Source organism: Bombina bombina, chromosome 2 (genome assembly GCF_027579735.1).
Source record: "Bombina bombina isolate aBomBom1 chromosome 2, aBomBom1.pri, whole genome shotgun sequence".
Lineage (NCBI taxonomy): Eukaryota > Metazoa > Chordata > Amphibia > Anura > Bombinatoridae > Bombina > Bombina bombina.
This window is the reverse complement of record NC_069500.1, coordinates 670,244,923-670,263,573: the sequence shown is the minus strand read 5'-3', so window position 1 is coordinate 670,263,573 and position 18,651 is coordinate 670,244,923. Positions and strand designations below refer to the sequence as shown.

General features: G+C 38.3%; 1 protein-coding gene across 1 annotated transcript in view; it reads left to right on the top strand.

Moving 5' to 3' along the window:
- The first annotated feature begins 1,584 nt into the window (after nt 1-1,584).
- The window catches only part of ACO1 (aconitase 1), a 212,609-nt gene continuing 195,542 nt past the window's right edge, over nt 1,585-18,651 (top strand). The window contains 1 exon segment of the mRNA XM_053702628.1: nt 1,585-1,679. The gene's annotated coding sequence lies outside the window, so the exon portion shown is untranslated.

Here is an 18,651-nt window from a genome sequence, read left to right as displayed (position 1 = left end):
ATGGAAATCCCCATTAGATTGTGAATAATGAATAACGAAAAAGTGTCTAATTTCAGGTGGGTCAGAGCAGTGCTATACAGTATATGTACAGGTGGCCCTCGGTTTACACAGTTCAATTTGCACCGTTTCAGAGTAACAACCTTTTTTTCAGTCATGTGACTGCAATTGAAAAGCATTGAGAAGCAGTGCATTGATTAAAATAGCCAGTAGGTGGAGCTATCCGCTTGTGTTGCAGCAAAGATATGCAAGCCAAGCAAGCTGAAATTAATCAGTTTAACCAGACCTGAGCTATCGAGCAGCTTGCAAAGGAACAAGATCTTCCTGTCTATAAATCAGTCCAGATTGGAATGCATAGAAAGAACTGTTTGCAGAAAAATGCAAGTAAAGTCTGTGTTGTGTGATTATTTTATTAGGTTTATAATGCTGTTTATCAAATGTTTTTGTTCATTTAACTTAGTTTAATTATATATTCTGTGTTGTGTGATTATTTTATTAGGTTTATAATGCTGTTTAGCATTTAAAGTCTTCATTTCAAAGCTTTAAAAATAATGTATTAGGTGTTACTTATGCCAATTTTGAGAGGGGCCTGGAACCTAACTCCCTCACCTCCCATTGACTTACAATATAAACTGGGTTTCAATTTACAACGGTTTCGATTTACAACCATTCCGTCTGGAACCTAACCCCGGCGTAAAGTTAACTGGGGGCTACCTGTATATAGATGCCAGAGTCTGCATTTATAAAATAATGTGCAGCTCATATGTACAATGGGCAACTCTCTCCTGCTATACCTGCTGCGAATATCACTGATGTGCTTGGGATATTTTATTTCCATACCCCCCCCCCCCCCAAAAAAATGATTTCTGTAGACGCCCATGTATAGTCACTAGTCCTTCAATAATGAAGCATTGAACACACATTTTTCTTTTTAATATCTGAGATTATTTTAATGTATTGCAGTGATTTGATGCATTTCCTCTAGATTCGTTGTAGCCAATCCCTAAATTGTTTAACCTTTATTCATGTAAATACACACTACTGTTTAATGACTAGTTTTATATACATGATTGTATGTTACCCTTTGACATACTGCAGTTCTTGTATGATAGAAAAAAGCATTATTAAATCTGATCTTCGCAAAAAAATTACTCTTTTGTGGTATATGTATAATGTGTAATTTATTTACCTTGTTTTCAACCTTCCAAGAATAAAAGCTGCCAGAATTGAACCTTGCTCTAAGCTATTAACTGTATCTACATTTGTTTACACAGATTAGACTAAAATAATAGAACTTTGGCACCGTATTTTGTCATTATTATAATGCTTTCCAAACACAGAGAGCTGGCAAGAATCCAGCAGGCCCGATAAGTGCAGGAGTTGCAGCTAGAAAGAGAGGGGAGGTCATGTTCTGGAGGGTAAGCAGCTGACTCATTCCTTTCAGTCTCTCCCCACTCCCCCTGTGTAGAACCAGTCAGGCTCTACTTCTCCAACATTTGTGCAGAGGAGGCGTACACGAGGGTGGAGCTGGGTAGCAAGAGAGAGAGAGCCTTGTCAGTGTCAGTGAGTGGACACAATACTGTCTGACACCAGCACAAGGCTCAGGGCTGCCTGTGCTCTGTCTGCTTTGGCCTAGCTGCCTTTCCCCCTTATAAGACCCGTGGCAGAAACCGCTGTAGTCTGTGAGTATCTCATATTTCATCACGTAGGTCACTTAGTCTGTAAATAGAAATATAGGTTAACGTGTTACACTAGCTAAAGGTAAGGCCTTATTAAAGTGTAAGTCTCAAAAATTAGAGGTCCTATTGCATATATCTTTTATTTACATAGATTTATTTGTGTAAAATTATATATAAGCGAGTTTCTGATACTGTGTATGATTTATTCATTTTTTTTCCTTGTGTTTTTTTATGCAGTGTATGTATCCCACACAAGTATTCTGTTTGTACACAAATGTTTTCTCTGGATTTGAAAAACCTTTTTATAAGCTTCTTGTATTGTTGCATTGCTATCAAACCAGCACAATATATAACACCTGCTCTGTTCCAAAATTATTTGCACCAGAGAACCAGTAGCATTCAATATTGTGGTCCTCAGACCATGGTTTTTAGACCCACTGTAAAGGAGTTTTTAAGTCAACTATGAAAGAGAAAGAAGGGATTAAGGGGATACTGGAATGAATGTCTTTTAAACTCTAGAGGGGGAGATAGGGGGCCACAATGGAATCCCTTAAGGGCTGCATTAGTTTTGTAGGTCACCAGTTACCAGTTCTGATTTGTATACCTCCAACATACCCAATAGTAATGTACAGTATAATATCGTTATACAGAAACAAGGATATTATTGCAGCAGGTACTAAAGACCATGCTGCACAGCTGAAAAGTATTTGCAATCTAAATTGAAGTTGACTTGAAGATTATATTCAGGCAGTCTGTGTTTTTATTGAAGTGATTTGTCTTTTTTTCCCCACAATTTACAATTGGTGTTTTTTGCTGAATTTTATTTGCATGGACGTGAGATCGTTAAACTTTGGCACTGATAAGATGTATTACATAACTGATACACACTCACGCAGTCTCTGGCCTCCTAATGTCTTATTTTGTTCTGTGGTACATTCATATTTGGCCTTAGATTGCAAACTAAGTTGATATTGTCTTTCTAATTATTCCTTCTGTATAGCAGTATGTGTTCTCTGAATATAAACAAATAAGGGTTTTTATTGCTTGCCTGAGGCAAATCTTTTCATCTCTGTACGATTTACCCACAGAAGAAGATTCCACCGGCTTGCCTTTCACACAAAAATAAAAACACATTGTAAAAATGTAAAGACTGCTTTGCAACGCCTAATAGGACAGTTTATTTTTATCTTAAAGGGATATTAAACCAACATTTTTCTTTTGTAATTGAGAGAGCATGCAGTTTAAAAAATCAACATTCTAATTTACTTCTATAATCAACTTTTCTTTGTTCTCTTGTACCGTTTGTTGAACAGGAGGGATGTATGCTTAGGAGCCAACTTATTTCTGGAGCATTATATGGCAGCCGTTTTGCAAGATTCTTATCCATTTGCAAGAGCACTAGATGGCAGCTATTTTCTGCCATGTAGTGCTTTAGATGCCTACCTAGGTATCTCTTCAACTCAATATATCAAAAGCAAAATTGATAACAGAAGTAAATTGGAAACTTTTTTTTAAAATGGTATGTTGTCTGAGTCAAAGGAATTCCCTCTAGATGTAATGAATTACTTTAGATTTGTCTTGTAGTTGGTTTATAAGAAAAGTTGACTGTAGAAAGGACAGTAAATTAGGGAAATGCTTTATTTATTGGCATCCAGGTCTCTGCATTCTATAAATGTGCTTATTTTGACAGTGGGATACCAACTTCCTTTTTTGAGTAGAGACTGAATCTTTCTGCTCAGCAGTGATGTTAAAGGGACAGTCTAGTCGAGAATAAACTTTCATGATTCAGATAGGGCATGTAACTTTAAACAATTTACTTTTATCACTAATTTTGCTTTGTTCTCTTGGTATTCTTAGTTGAAAGCTAAACATAGGAGGTTGCTAATTTTTAAGCCCCTGAAGGCCGCCTCTTCTCTCAGGGCATTTTTACAGTTTTTTTTTTTACCACCAGAGGGTGTTAGTTCATGTCTATCATATAGCTAACACTGTGCTCACACATGTGAAGTTCCAGGGAGCCATCACTGATTGGCTAAAATGCAAGTCTGTCAAAAGAACTGAAATAAGGGGGCAGTTTGCAGAGGCTTAGATACAAGATAAAAAGTGTATTTATATAATTGTGTTTGTTATGCAAAACTAGGGAATGGGTAATAAAGGGATTATATTAAAATAGACAGTAAGCACCTGGTTATATTAAAAAAAAAAAAAAAAAAAAAAAAAGAGTTAATTTATTGCAAGAGAGTAGAAAAATCTTAGTGGGTGAATCTGAAAATATTTTGAATGCTTTAACATCTTGTTGCTGCAATTATAGCCAAACTTCACTTGCCTTATTTGGAGGATCCAATCAGGATTTGCTGCTCGAGTAGACAAGGCTAGCCACAGTTATTGTGTTTGTGAAATGTTCCTTATCATATAATCTTGGTGAAGCTATTTAGGAACAGATATGTGTCAGGGTTAGGTGCGTAAAGCTGCCCTGTGTCCTTAATTTTCAGATTTTAATTACTGGAAAGGGCACAAAATAAGTAATGCAAGTATATTGCAAAAATGTTTTACTACATATAATTAAACATTTTATATCAATATCTCAAAGTATTTGCTGTCCATTATGTTACAGTTTCTAAATCAATCACTTAAAGGGAAAGGAAACCCAAAAACTATCTTTCATGATTTAGATAGAACATACAGTACAACTCCGAAAATCCGGACTGCTTGGGGATTTGCCTGGTCCGTATTTTCGGATTTTCCGGATTCTCGGACATTGCTGATAAAATACCTGTAAATAAAAAAGATGTGCTAATGTTTTTTTATTATAAATAAATACTGTACAGATCACCTTGTTTATTAAAATAAAGTACTGCACCTGCATATGTACATTCCTTTCCGTTACAGGTATTTCTTTGGCACATGCTGAACTGCTTGTTCACGGAGCGCTAGCATCGCTTGTGGATGGTGCTTCTGCTTTGCCCAGTGATTTCAGAGTGTTTCTCCTCTGCTTCTGTTTAGAACCCTTATCCACTTTAGGAAACATTAGTACAGTACACTACTGTGCAATATAGTACAGTATATAGGTATAACAGTACTGTGCAGTGTAAAGATGGTAAATACCTGCACAGGTTCCGGTCATGTATGGCAAACTGTAGTGCGCAGTTGTGGAGCTCAGATTTCTCACTGCCTTTGTGTGCCGTCGCTTGTTGCAGCTCTGAATGCCAATTTGCACATGCGCAGTGACAAACCAACACCCGGAAGTTGTAATCACTCCAGAGTCCGGATTCTCAGGTTGTCCGGATTTCTGGAGTCCGGATTTTTGGAGTTATACTGTACAATTTTAAACAACTTTCCAATTTATTTCTATTAACAAATTTGCTCCATTCTCTTGTTATCCATGGCTGAATGAACAGCATTTACACTACTGGCAGCTAGTTAGCCAATCGCACAAGACAAATGTGTGCAGGCACCAATTAACAGCAGCTCCCACTAGTGTAGGATATGTGCGTAATCTTTTTCAACAAAGGATACTAAGAGAACAAAGCACATTTAAAAATAGAAGTGAATTTAAAAGTGTCTTAAAATTACATTTTTTTTTATCTGAATCATGCAAGTTTAAAGGGACAGTCAACACCAGAATTATTGTTTAAAAATATAGATAATCCCTTTTATTACCCATTCCCCAGTTTTGCATAACCAACACAGTTATAATAACAATACACGTTTTACCTCTGTAATTACCTTGTATCTAAGTCTCTGCAGACTGCCCCCTTATTTAAGTTCTTTTGACAGACTTGCATTTTAGCCATCAGTGCTCACTCCTAGGTCACTTTACGTGCATGAGCTCAATGTTATCTATATGAAACACATGAACTAATGCCCTCTAGTGGTAAAAATGCATTCAGATTAGAGGCAGTTTTCAAGGTCTAAGAAATTGGCATATGCGGCCTGCTGGAGGACCCATGACCTGTGACTGAAAGACAGGTTTCTGACACTGGGCAGTAGGTTTCACTCCAAAATGCCTTTACAGTCTTCTGATTTCATTGTGTCCTGCACAGATTCTAGGCACCCAGTGCCAGAGGCAGCAAAGCAACCCCAAAACATCACTGCGCCTCCTACGTGTTTCACAATAGGAATGGTGTTCTTTTCTTTGAAAGTTTCTTTTTTTCCCTTCTGTAAACGTGGAGTTGTTATGATTTGCCAAAAAACTCCACTTTTGTTTCGTCTGTCCAAAAACATTCTCCCAGAAGGACTGTGGCTTGTCAACATGCATTTGTCAACCTCCAATTGGGCTTTTGTGTTTCTCTCTTAAAATGCAAGGGTACCAATACTTTCAGTCACATCTGTAAACAGGCCACTAATATGACTATCCATAATCAGCCTCACTAATAGGTCACAAGTGACTGGCTGTGATGTTTTTCTGCACACCCAAAATCATCACAAATGGCCCTTATCTGGGCATTTAACAATTTTGGCTCAAAGAGATAACATTCTGTTGTGCCATGTAGCAGTATAGTTCATTGTGTCCAATGACTGTATTGTTCTCCTTGTGAACTAATGCTATAATGATTTTCGGTACAATATTGACCCCATGAGTGACTGTAGACAGAGAAAATGATCATTTCCGAGGTTGGTGCGTAAGCCAAGAGTGAGTCGTTACTTAAAGGGACATTATACACTCATTTTTTCTTTGCATAAATGTTTTGTAGATGATCTATTTATATAGCCCATAAAGTTTTTTTTTTTAAATTAATGTATAGTTTTGCTTATTTTTAAATAACATTGCTCTGATTTTCAGACTCCTAACCAAGCCCCAAAGTTTTATGTGAATACGCTCGGCTACCTACTCCAGCTTGCTCCTGTTTGTGTAAAGGGTCTTTTCATATGCAAAAGAAGGGGGAGGGGGGGAGTGTCTTATTTGCCACTTGCAGTGGGCTTTCCAGCTACCTTTTCAACAGAGCCAAACTGACAGCTTCTAAGTAAGTTTTTAAACAGTTTTATACTGGATTTTTATATTAGTATCTGTGCATATTATTCTTTATAGTAGTGTCTATTACATGCAGTTATATGAAAATGAGCGTATACTGTCCCTTTAAAGTGATGGTAAAGTTGCGTGTCTGCACACCCGCCGTTAGATAAATATCTTTAATTGAATATGACTTTCATTCATTACCTTTTTTATCTTTTAGAGCTATTATTACCTTTTAAAAGTCTGATTTCGTTCTCTCTGTAGTCCACCCTGCTCCCTTTTTGTTTTTTTTGTTTGTTTTTTTATCCTATTGAAATCCAGGCCATTAGGCGACCTGGACTTTTACTGACACTCCCTATTCCTCTAAAGCGCATGCACGCTCCTGTGTGACGCGTGAGTGTTAGTCACACTAAGGATTTCCCATTGTTAAGTCAGTACTATAGTTAGAGCGATCGGGTAAGGAGCACATGCGCAAATTGTACGCCCCGGGAGTGAGCAAAAATAGTGGCTTATTGAGCGGGTTGGACAGCTAGATCTTCAATCGGTTACAATAGTTTACAAATGTTTATTATGGATTTTTGCAGAAATAAACAAAGTGACTATTGCCACACAGTAATGTTATACGTAAATAAAGAGAAAACAGACAGCAACTTTACCATCACTTTAAATTTACAGCTTACGTAATAAAGTGAAGTGCCATCAAAATATGTTTTCACTTCCATTTTTGTTGGGGCTTTCTCCATGTGTCACTTGGATATCTTGTTTTCCTTAATTATACTTCACTATACAGAAGTTAAAGGGATATGAAACACACATTTTTTCTTTCATGATTCAGATAGAGCATGCAACTTTCTAATTTACTCCTATTATCAAGCCACCAATCAGCATGGGATACCCAGGTGCTGAACCAAAAATGGTCCGGCTCCCAAGCTTCAATTCCTGCTTTTCAAATAAAGATACCAAAAGAACAAATTAAATATAATCATAGGAGTAAATTAGAAAGTTGCTTAAAGTGAAAGTAAATTTAACTGTACTAGAATCATGCTATAGTTTAACTGACTATTAACCAGTTAAGTCGCTAACTTTGTTTTTTTTTCAAACTGTAAAGTATATTGAAATATTTTAATAATACCGATCTTATTACCCTGTATGTTCCTCCGCCCACTTGCTGTCTTCCAGATTTATGCTTCTTACAGTGATCAGCGGTCCCACCCATCGTATGCGTAAGGATGCGTACTTGTACTCAAGGGCGAAAATTTTTTGCGCATGCGTGCTTAGTGCCGATGCATCTAAGTCATTGGCTGTTTCCCTGTACAGCTCAATGCGCATGCGTGTCTCATCGATGCGCTTCTAGACACGGAGTACATTCAATGAGATATGCATGTGCATATTAAGGTGGGGGCGTTTAATGTAATTTCCAGACGCCACTGGGGGACCAATAGAAATATCGATAACGATATTCGTCAGTGCATATGCGTCAGAAGGTTACCTGCCTAGTCCTTTTGTCTTGCAAAAATATAATGTACATGCAGTTAGAATTTCAGAAGACAAATGACTGCAAAGAACAATAAAACATATTAGCTTATTGGCTGTTTGTAGCTCTGCAGCTTTGACACACATATACACATATATATATCTCATTGCTCCCACCCTCCCTTATCTTGCTGTAAACCTTGTTCAGTGAGGCAGCAAATTATGGACAGCTGCACAAAAGTTGGTTGCATGGCTAGAGATAAAATAAATGGCCTAGCACAGGGATGGATTATAGCCAGTTGCCAAGTAGATAATTTCTATCCGATTATTCATCTTCCTGGCAGATCAAACTATAATACTTTTGTATCATGGTCTCTGTTGTGGTACATTCTTTGTTCTTTACAAGTTGTAGCCAGGAGAAGCCATCCAGTGAAGTACTGGAGAATATATAGGGTGGTATGGGTAATGAAGCTTGGTATGTCTTGTTGACCTATTGGTGAGAGTGCAACCACGTATATATTATTTTATATATATATATATAATTATAATATATACGTGGTTGCACTCTCACCAATAGGTCAACAACTGCCAGGGTGCTGTCCAAAATCTGATTATAATATGCAAATAAAGCACTCGCTGGACTTCAGTCAACTGAGAACAAGTGTTAAATAATGTGACGTTTCGTGATAAAAGAACCACTTCTTCTGACAAACAAACTGTGTTCAAAACAAACTTATAAAGGCCTGTTATGCTCCCCCCCCCCACACAACCAATCAAAAAGCAACGTGTGCAAATGGAAGCAACTAAGCATGTGTAAAACTGTCAAAAACTCAATTAACAAAACAGATCCGAATCCGAAACAAATACATATGTGTTAATTATTCATAATCTACATAATGTAGTATACATCAGTGTATGGCAAGTGACTCTAGGATGTATCATAAGTGCTCCATTCTTCAAAAACTAACCTAATTGTAAAACCTCCTTGCCCGAGAATACTGCATCCTCATTGGACCATATAAACACACCTCTCTGCCACGTAGTCCCAACCAATAGTAGACACAAAAGTAAGCAGGTGTGTGCACACACCTCCTAGTATAATATTTTCCAATTGAGCATCGTTTAAACGCCACGGCCTACCTGAGTATTGTTGCTGACCATGTCTATCACTTTATGACTACAGTATACCCATCTTCTGATGCTACTTCCAGCAGGATAATGCACCATGTCACAAAACTCAAATAATCTAAAACTGGTTTCTTGAACATGACAATGAGTTCACTGTACTCCCATAGCATCCACAGTCACCAGATCTCAATCCAATAGAGCACCTTTTGGGATGTGGTGGAACGGGAGATTCGCATCATGGATGTGTAGCCGACAAATCTGCAGCAACTGCATGATGCTATCATGTCCTTAAACCTTAGTTAAAAAGGGCTAGGGCCAGGGGCTACTATATACAAAGGATATTTATTCAGACATGTAATTATATACAAATGTCAGTAAAAAGTTCACAAAGCAGGAAGGTCACATGCGGCCATAAAGAATATAAAACTACAAAAAAAAAGCATTTGCTGTCACTTGCAACGTCACAATATGTACCTCATGTTGAAGGGTTAGCCTAGCTGGCTCCCAAAATCTGGCAGGCTGTAAATCTATTATAGCAAGAATCCTCACAGGCTTAGCCAGTCTGAGTGACAGCACTCCAAGTCCTTTGAAAGTTTTCTAGGCAGACGCAGCACCCGCGCTAGACTAGAGCATCAGGTGACTGACATGATGTCTCTCACATCCAGCAGCATTAGAAGAGGAGCGGCTGCGCTTCCCAGACAGGTGACTGACATGTCACTCACAAGTTGTCATTTGAACAACTTGGTTTTTTTTTGTTTTTAAAAGAAATTAGCAGACAGAAAACGGAAATACCGGACACCTGGCAACCCTATCTATAAGTTTGTTGGCAGGCATTGGTGTGTGCATGTTAGTGGTGACATCAGCCAGTAAAAGTGAGTATTTAAAGGGACATGAAACTCAAACTTTGTTTATCATGATTCAGATAGAGCATGCAATTTTTAAACAAGGAGCATGCATGCACATGTCTGGAGCACTATTTGGCAGCAGTTTTGCAAGAATGTTATCCATTTGCAAGAGCACTATATGTCAGCATTAGTTCCTGCCATGTAGTGCCCTAGAGACCAACCTTTGTATCTCTTCAACAAATCATAACATTTGGAACAAAGCAAATTTGACAATAGAAGTAAATTGGAAAAATGTTTTAAAAAATTGTATGCTCTGTCTAAACAAAAGACAATGTATGGGTTTCATATCTTATTTATTCATATCTAAATATGCTCAGTAGCTGCTGATTGGTGGCTGCACATAGATACCTCATGTGATTGGCTCACCCATGTGCATTGCTATTTCTTCAACAAAGGATATCTAAAGAATGAAGGCGTATCCTAGCCACTGCCTCACCAGCCTCTGACGTAGCCGCACGTCACTGGATATAAGGTGGTTTTATTTTTTGGATTTGTTATTAATTAAAGATAGATTGAATATTAAAACTGAAAGCTTTCGCAAACCAACCGCAGCAAACGCACTGTTGGAAGCTTCTAGTCACCATCCCAAAGCACAGACAGGAGTATTCCAATAGGCCAATATGTGAGACATAGGCGTAATTGTTCTGATAATGTTCTCTTTAAGAAACATGCTAATGACCTTAGAGGTCGTTTCCTTTCCTTTCAAGTGGCTATGGCCATAAATGGCTGAAATCCGGATTTGTCAGAGCCAAAAAAAAATCTAGAGATTCCCTTTTATATAATTTTCGGCAGAAGCCTAAAGATAATAAGGCTGAAAACCAGTGGAGTATATGAATCATAAAAGTATAATTTAAAATTTGTCTCAATGGCAGATGATAAAGAATGTGGTATATGGTTAGAGGCAATCTTGTCACATTTTTTTTTTTTTACTAGCATAAGTTCATTTACTGACTGTAAAAAAAAAAAAAAAAAAAGACATGTTTTATTTCAAATACATGAGATATAATAGTTCCTTAAGTAAATTGTGATATCTTTTAATGGACCAACAAAATCAAGTTTTTTTTTTTTTTATTCCATAAACTTTCAAGACCTCACAGGTCTCTTCTTTAGATGAATAATACAACCATGATTTTGTTGGTCCATTAAAAGGTAACACAATCTACCTAAAGTGAAGTTAAATCCAAGTGTTTAACAAACACTAGGATTTACCATCACTAAAATTAAAGTTAAGTTTGTCATCAGTTATTAAAAAAAAAATAGCACTGTCTGTCATCTGACAGTGTTCTGTATGCTAGCACAGCTATTGGTTTAGAGGTGAAAACGTCACCTCATTGGTAGAAGAGCACTGTGGTAGAAGCCGCTGAGTTTAGTGACGTGCAGTGGCACAGTCAGGGTGAGTTTATTTAGCACCCTTTTTTTTTTTTTTTAATAACTGACTTAAACTCAACTTTATTTTTAGTGATGGTACCAATACGGGAACAACCCTTTTTCAGATGTGATATGATTAACATCCAAAGGAATTACTTGAGGCTATTAGGATGAGTTCACCATATGTTAATTGTCTATCGAATTTACTGATACACAGTCGAGACATGGTTGTATAGCATGAATGTGTGTTTGAATTTGTATGTCTAAGTTTGTGGAGGGCCGGATTACCAGCACCTGCAACCAAAGGCACAGGTTAGTAAGACACACTCTGGCTTTTTAAACTTCCTAGGCCTAGTGATGTCACCCCTGATGTGCACTCTGTATAATTAGCATACAAGCCTCTCCCTGCCCAAGAAAAGCCAGTATGTTCCCCAATACAGTTTTTTTTTGCTGTAATGTGCAACATGAAACAGGACAATATAATGCAAACCTTTTTAACACTTGACATGCCAAGAAGATGCACCTTGTACAGTTGTATCTGCAAACTGCGACTTACTCCCTGGGTAATCCTACACACCTATAGATGATAGCAAGTACAACAATTAATGGAGTCTGTAGGATACCTCAGTTGTGATTGCTTAACCTGTACTATTTTTATATATAAGATATATAGAAATATGATATATGTAATAGAGAGTAGAAAAATATTTTTAAACAGACATAATAAAAACTGAAATGTACATAAGTGCATTTCAGTCCTTAATGGGGTTATTAAGCTTAGTATTAGAGTGAATGTAAAGTTTAATGAATAAGTGCCCGGTTTTTATTATTATCTGGTATTTGTAGAGCGCCAGCAAGATTTCACAGCTCATAATACTCTTTAAAACAGGAGCAGACCGGCGATCCTCCAATCGTTGCTTGCCCCCTTTTGCGTCCAGCTTGTGAGGCCACACAACGTTTGGAGGAAGCCAGATTTGTCATCGCTGTGCTAAGTACAGCAGGAGCTGCGGGCAGAGGATCACTCGTCTGCTTTCCATAAAACAAAGGTATTTTAAAAAATCTGCTTCATTGTAAAGTTTAATTAATTAAAGTGCCCCTGTTTTTAAGAGTATTTTTAAAAACTAGGCACTGATTCATTAAACTTTACATTCACTTTAAGGTTATCCTCCTCCTCCCTTTAGTCATGGGTGCCACCATGTTGAAATCTAGCTTTCATTGCATTCCAGTGTTTATCTATTTGCACATGTGCAGCAGCCCTTCTTCAGTCACCTTCAGTTAAACCTAGGTTCCATTATGGCAGCACACCTAATTTTAGGGAGTTGTGTTTAATGTCCCTTTAATGGGAGCATTTTTACAATATACTCCATAAGCAAAAATGTTTCTTCTAAAATCTTTTACTGTTTCAGTTATATATAGGAGTAGAAGCAGGCAGGAAGAGTGAGATAGACAGTGTGAAGGATTGAATAAATACATAGGAAAGAAACACACAAAAGTGCTGCAATATGTTTCTTTGAGTCATTTTATTGAAAAGCAAATATTCTTGCGAAACATGTTTGTCTTTTTAAAATGAATTAAGGTGTGGACCCATATGTTTTTTTTTTTCTGCATTGTCATGATGGTTCCTGTTGCCAGTTTAAGATGGGAATTTGTAGACATTTTCCTTTGCTGCTTCAGGATTTTTTCGCTTTGTCACGAGTTATATTCTGCTTTTATTATTTAACTCTTAAAGGTGTACACTGGCTTGTTTTGTATTTCTTCATATTTTTATGAATTCTTACCCACTGATATTACAGTTTTAAACCGGCCTATATAAATATGCATGTGTTATGATGGTGATTACAATCCTTTTTATTTTGGGGCAGCCAGTATATTTTACTTTCTATCAGCTAGATTACGAGTTGTGCGTTCGTGTTTTAACGCTGAAAAAATTGACATTTCAGCGTTAAAGCAGCACCGCAGCCAATACAATTCTTGTCGGTATAGCTATACCGCAAGCCTTTTAGCCTGTACTGCAACGTCAGTTCCGCACACGTAAAAATTACGTTTTTTCATGGGACTTCCATAGCGCTGCCATTATGAGTTTTGCGGTGAGGCTAAAAAGCTTGCGTTGCAGCCTATACCGACAAGATCTGTTTCACAATCTAAAAGCAGTAGTTATGATTTTTACGCTACAAAACTGTAACCTAAATCTCATAACTAAATTGCTACAAAGTACACTAAACACCCATAAACTACTTATTAACCCTTAAACCGAAGCCTTCCCGTTTTGCAAATACTATATTAACCCCTTAATGACTGGACCATTTTTCAATTTTCTTACCCTTAATGACAATGGCTATTTTTACATTTCTGCAGTGTTTGTGTTTAGCTGTAATTTTCCTCTTACTCATTTACTGTACCCACACATATTATATACCGTTTTTCTCGCCATTAAATGGACTTTCCAAAGATACCATTATTTTCATCTTATCTTATAATTTACTATAAAAATTTTTTATAAAATATGAGGAAAAAATTAAAAAAAACACACTTTTTCTAACTTTGACCCCAAAAATCTGTTACACATCTACAACCACCAAAAAACACACATGCTAAATAGTTTCTAAATTTTGTCCTGAGTTTAGAAATACCCAATGTTTACATGATCTTTGCTTTTTTTGCAAGTTATAGGGCAATAAATACAAGTAGCACTTTGCTATTTCCAAACCACTTTTTTTCAAAATTAGCGCTAGTTACATTGGAACACTGATATCTGTCCGGAATCTCTGAATATCCCTTGACATGTAAATATTTTTTTTTAGAAGACAACCCAAAGTATTGATTTATGCCCATTTTGGTATATTTCATGCCACCATTTCACTGCCAAATGCGAGCAAATAAAAAAAAATCGTTCACTTTTTCACACATTTTGTCACAAACTTTAGGTTTCTCACTGAAATTATTTACAAACAGTTTGTGCAATTATGGCACAAATGGTTGTAAATGCTTCTCTGGGATCCTCTTTGTTCAGAAATAGCAGACATATATGGCTTTGGCATTGCTTTTTGGTAATTAGAAGGCCACTAAATGCCGCTGTGCACCACACGTGTATTATGCCCAGCAGTGAAGGGGTTAATTAGGGAGCTTGTAGAGACCTTGAAGGGTTAATTTTAGCTTTAGTGTAGTGTAGTAGACAACTCAAAGTATTGATCTAGGCCCATTTTGGTACATTTCATGCCACCATTTCACCGCCAAATGCGAGCAAATAAAAAAAAAAAGTTAATTTTTTCACAATTTTAGGTTTCTCACTGAAATTATTTACAAACAGCTTGTGCAATTATGTCACAAATGGTTGTAAATGCTTCTCTGGGATCTCCTTTGTTCAGAAATAGCAGACATATATGGCTTTGGCGTTGCTTTTTAGCAATTAGGAGGCCACTAAATGCTGCTGCGCACCACACTTGTATTATGCCCAGCAGTTATGGGGTTAATTAGGTAGCTTGTAGAGAGCTTGCAGGGTTAATTTTAGCTTTAGTGTAGAGATCAGCCTCCCACCTGACACATCCCACCCCCTGATCCCTCCCAAACAGCTCTCTTCCCTCCCCCACCCCACAATTGTCCCCGCCATCTTAAGTACTGGCAGAAAGTTTGCCAGTACTAAAATAAAAGGTGTTTTTTTTTTGTTTTTTTTTTAATTATTCATCTGTGATGGACCCCTGCCTTAGCCCCCAACCTCCCTGATCCCCCCCCAAACAGCTCTCTAACCCTCCCAACCTACCTGTTTGCCACCATCTTGGGTACTGGCAGCTATCTGCCAGTACCCAGTTTTCCCCAAAAAAGAAAGGTGTTTTTTTTTTCTTAAATACAGCGTTTTCTGTAGTGTAGCTGCCCCCCCAATAACCCCATCCCCCTACCCTAGCAGATCCTATTATTTTAAAAAAACCAAAAAAACGTTTTCTGCCCCCTCTCTCTTCTCTAATCATTGGTGGCAGTGGTTGCTGCGCACGTGTGCGCACACACACAGTCATGCACGCGCACGCCCCTGCAGGCCCCCCTCCGCACGCTCCCAGCATCCGGCGTGCACAAAGCGCTTGCAGGAACCGGATGCCGGGGAGCGATGGGCCGCCCACCCGCCTCCCTTGTAAGCTCCCACCCACCAACGAACGGCACCATCGCTACTGGTGCAGAGAGGGCCACAGAGTGGCTCTCTCTGCATTGGATGCTTTTTAAAGGGTATTGCAGGATGCCTCAATATCGAGGCATCACTGCAATACCCTGAGAGCTGCTGAAAGCGATTGCGATCGCTTCCAGCACTCTCTTAGACAACTGACGTACCAGGTACGTCCATTGTCACTAACTGTCAGTTTTTGCAGGACGTACCTGGTACGTCAGTTGTCATTAAGGGGTTAAACTTATTAACCCCTGCCGCTCCCGACATTGCCGCCACTAAATAATTATTAACCCCTGCCGCTCCCGACATCGTCACCACTATAATAGTTATTAACCCCTAAACCGCCGCCCTCCCGCATTGCAAACACTATAAATATTAACCCCTAATCTGCCGTCCGCTCACATCGTCCCCACTGTACTAAAGTTATTAAGCCCTACACTGCCGCCACTATAATAAACCTATTCACTCCTAAACCGCAAGCCCCCCACATCGCAATAAACTACATTAAACTAGTAACGCCCCCCCTAACTTTATATTAAAATTACAATTTCCCTATCTTAAATTAAATTAACTTACCTGTCAAATGAAAAGAACTAAGTTTAAACTACAAATTAAATAAAACTAAACTACACTAAAATTTGAATCATCCAATAGAATGAGAGCTGCTTAAATCCTATTGGCTGATTTGAACTGTCAATAGGATTTTAGCAGCTCAATTTCTTATTGGCTGATTCAAAATTTTCAGACAATAGGAATGCAAGGGACGCCATTTTGAAACAGCTCCCTTGCATTGAAGATTCAGTGTACTGCGGCAACCTGGATGAGGACTTTGCCACCTGGATGAAGATCGTTCAAGCGGGACTTCAAAAACTGTAAGTGGATCGTCGGGGGGGGGTTAGTGTTAGGGTTTTTTGGGGTGTTTTTTTTAGATTAGGTTTTGGGCATCAAAAGCGCTAAATGCTCTTTTCAGGGCAATGGGTAGATTAGGTTTTTTAGATAGTTTTTATTTTGTGGGGGTTTGTAATGTTAATGGGTCTTTATAAAAAAAAAAATTTCAGGTAAAAGAGCTGTTTAACATAGGGCAATGCCCTACAAAAGGCCCTTTTAAGGGCTATTGGTAGTTTATTCTAGATTAGGTTTGGGGGGGGGGGGTTATGTTTTTAAATGGGTATTAGAATAGGAATCATTTTAGTTATTTTTGATAATTTCTTTATTTTGTGTAATGTATTTTTTTCATTTTGGGGTGGGTTTTTATTTTTAGATTAGGGCTTGGGCAGCAAAAGAGCTAAATGCCCTTTTAAGGGCAATGCCCATACAAATGCCCTTTTCAGGGCAATGGGTAGATTAGGTTTTACTTTATTTTTATTTTGTTGGTTTGGGGGTGGGGGTTTGTATAGTGTTAGGGGGTGTTTGTTTTGTAGCAAAAGAGCTGTTAACTTTAGGGCAATGCCCTACAAAAGGCCCTTTTAAGGGCCCTTGGTAGTTTATTATAGATTAGTTTTTTTTAAGGGTATTAGAATAGGATTTTTTTTTTTTTTGTTTTGTATAATTTATTTTTTTATTTTTTGTAATGTTAGGTTTAAGTGTAAGGCAGGTTAGGTTTATTTTAACTAGGTAGCTAGTAAATAGTTATTAACTATTTACTAACTAGTCTACCTAGTTAAAATAAATGCAAACTTACCTGTGAAATAAAAATAAACCCTAAGCTAGCTACAATATAACTATTAGTTATATTGTAGCTATCTTAGGTTTGATTTCACATGTAAGTATTTAGTTTTAAATCTGTATTATTTAGTTAATAATTGTAAGTTTAGTTTAGCTCTATTTTAATTACGTTAAAGTTAGGGGGTGTTAGGTTTATTTATTGGTAGTGATGTGGGAGGCCAGAGGTTTAGGGGTTAATACTTTTATTTAGTGGCAGCGATGGGGTGCGGCAGAATAGGGGTTAATAACTTTAATATAGTGGTGGCGATATCAGGAGTGGCAGATTAGGGGTAATAACTGTAAGTAGATGGTGGCGATGTCGGGGGCAGGAGATTAGGGGTGTTTAGACTCGGGGTTTATGTTAGGGTGTTGGGTTTAAACGTTAGTTTTTTTTGTTTTTTTCCTTCATAGACATCAATGGGGATGCATTACTGAGCTTTTTATTCCGCGATCGCAGGTGTTAGACTTTTTTCTGACCTGCTCTCCCCATTGATGTCTATGGGGAAAGCGTGCACGAGCATGTCAAAACAGCGCTTGTATTTTGTGCGATATGGGCCTCGATCCGATATGCAGCGTCACTCGCAAAAGCCGGCGTCGCCAAATTTTGCGCTGGTTCGGTATCACATATACGGTGTAACATAGAAGTTACGCTCGTATATTTCTGCCTTCGGCCGTAGTTTTTTGGCCCATAGACAGGTATACCAAACCAGCACAGTTTGGTATCCAATATACAGCGTAAGGACTTATGTGGCGAAAATGGAGAAATCCTACTCCATTTTCACCTCGCCACAAATTGCAGGCGTAGTAAGCCTTACGCTGTGTATTGGAGCCCCGTAACTCCCTAAACTACCTGCAAAATAAAACCTAACACCTAACGCATGCACAATGTCTATCTACCTGTCAACCGCGATCCCCCGCCGCAATCCTTAATAAAGTATATAACCCCTTAACCGCCACTTCCGGACTCCGCCGCCACCTACATTAAATGTATAACCCCCTAATGTGAGCCCCTACACCGCCGCCATCTACATTACCTACCCCCTAATGTGAGCCCCTACACAGCCGCCATCTACATTACCTACCCCCTAATGTGAGCCCCTACACTGCCGCCATCTACATTACCTACCCCCTAATGTGAGCCCCTACACCGCCGCCATCTACATTACCTACCCCCTAATGTGAGCCCCTTACACCACCGCCACCTACATTACCTACCCCCTAATGTGAGCCCCTTACACCGCCGCCACCTACATTACCTACCCCTAACGTGAGCTCCTACCCCGCCGCCAGCTATAT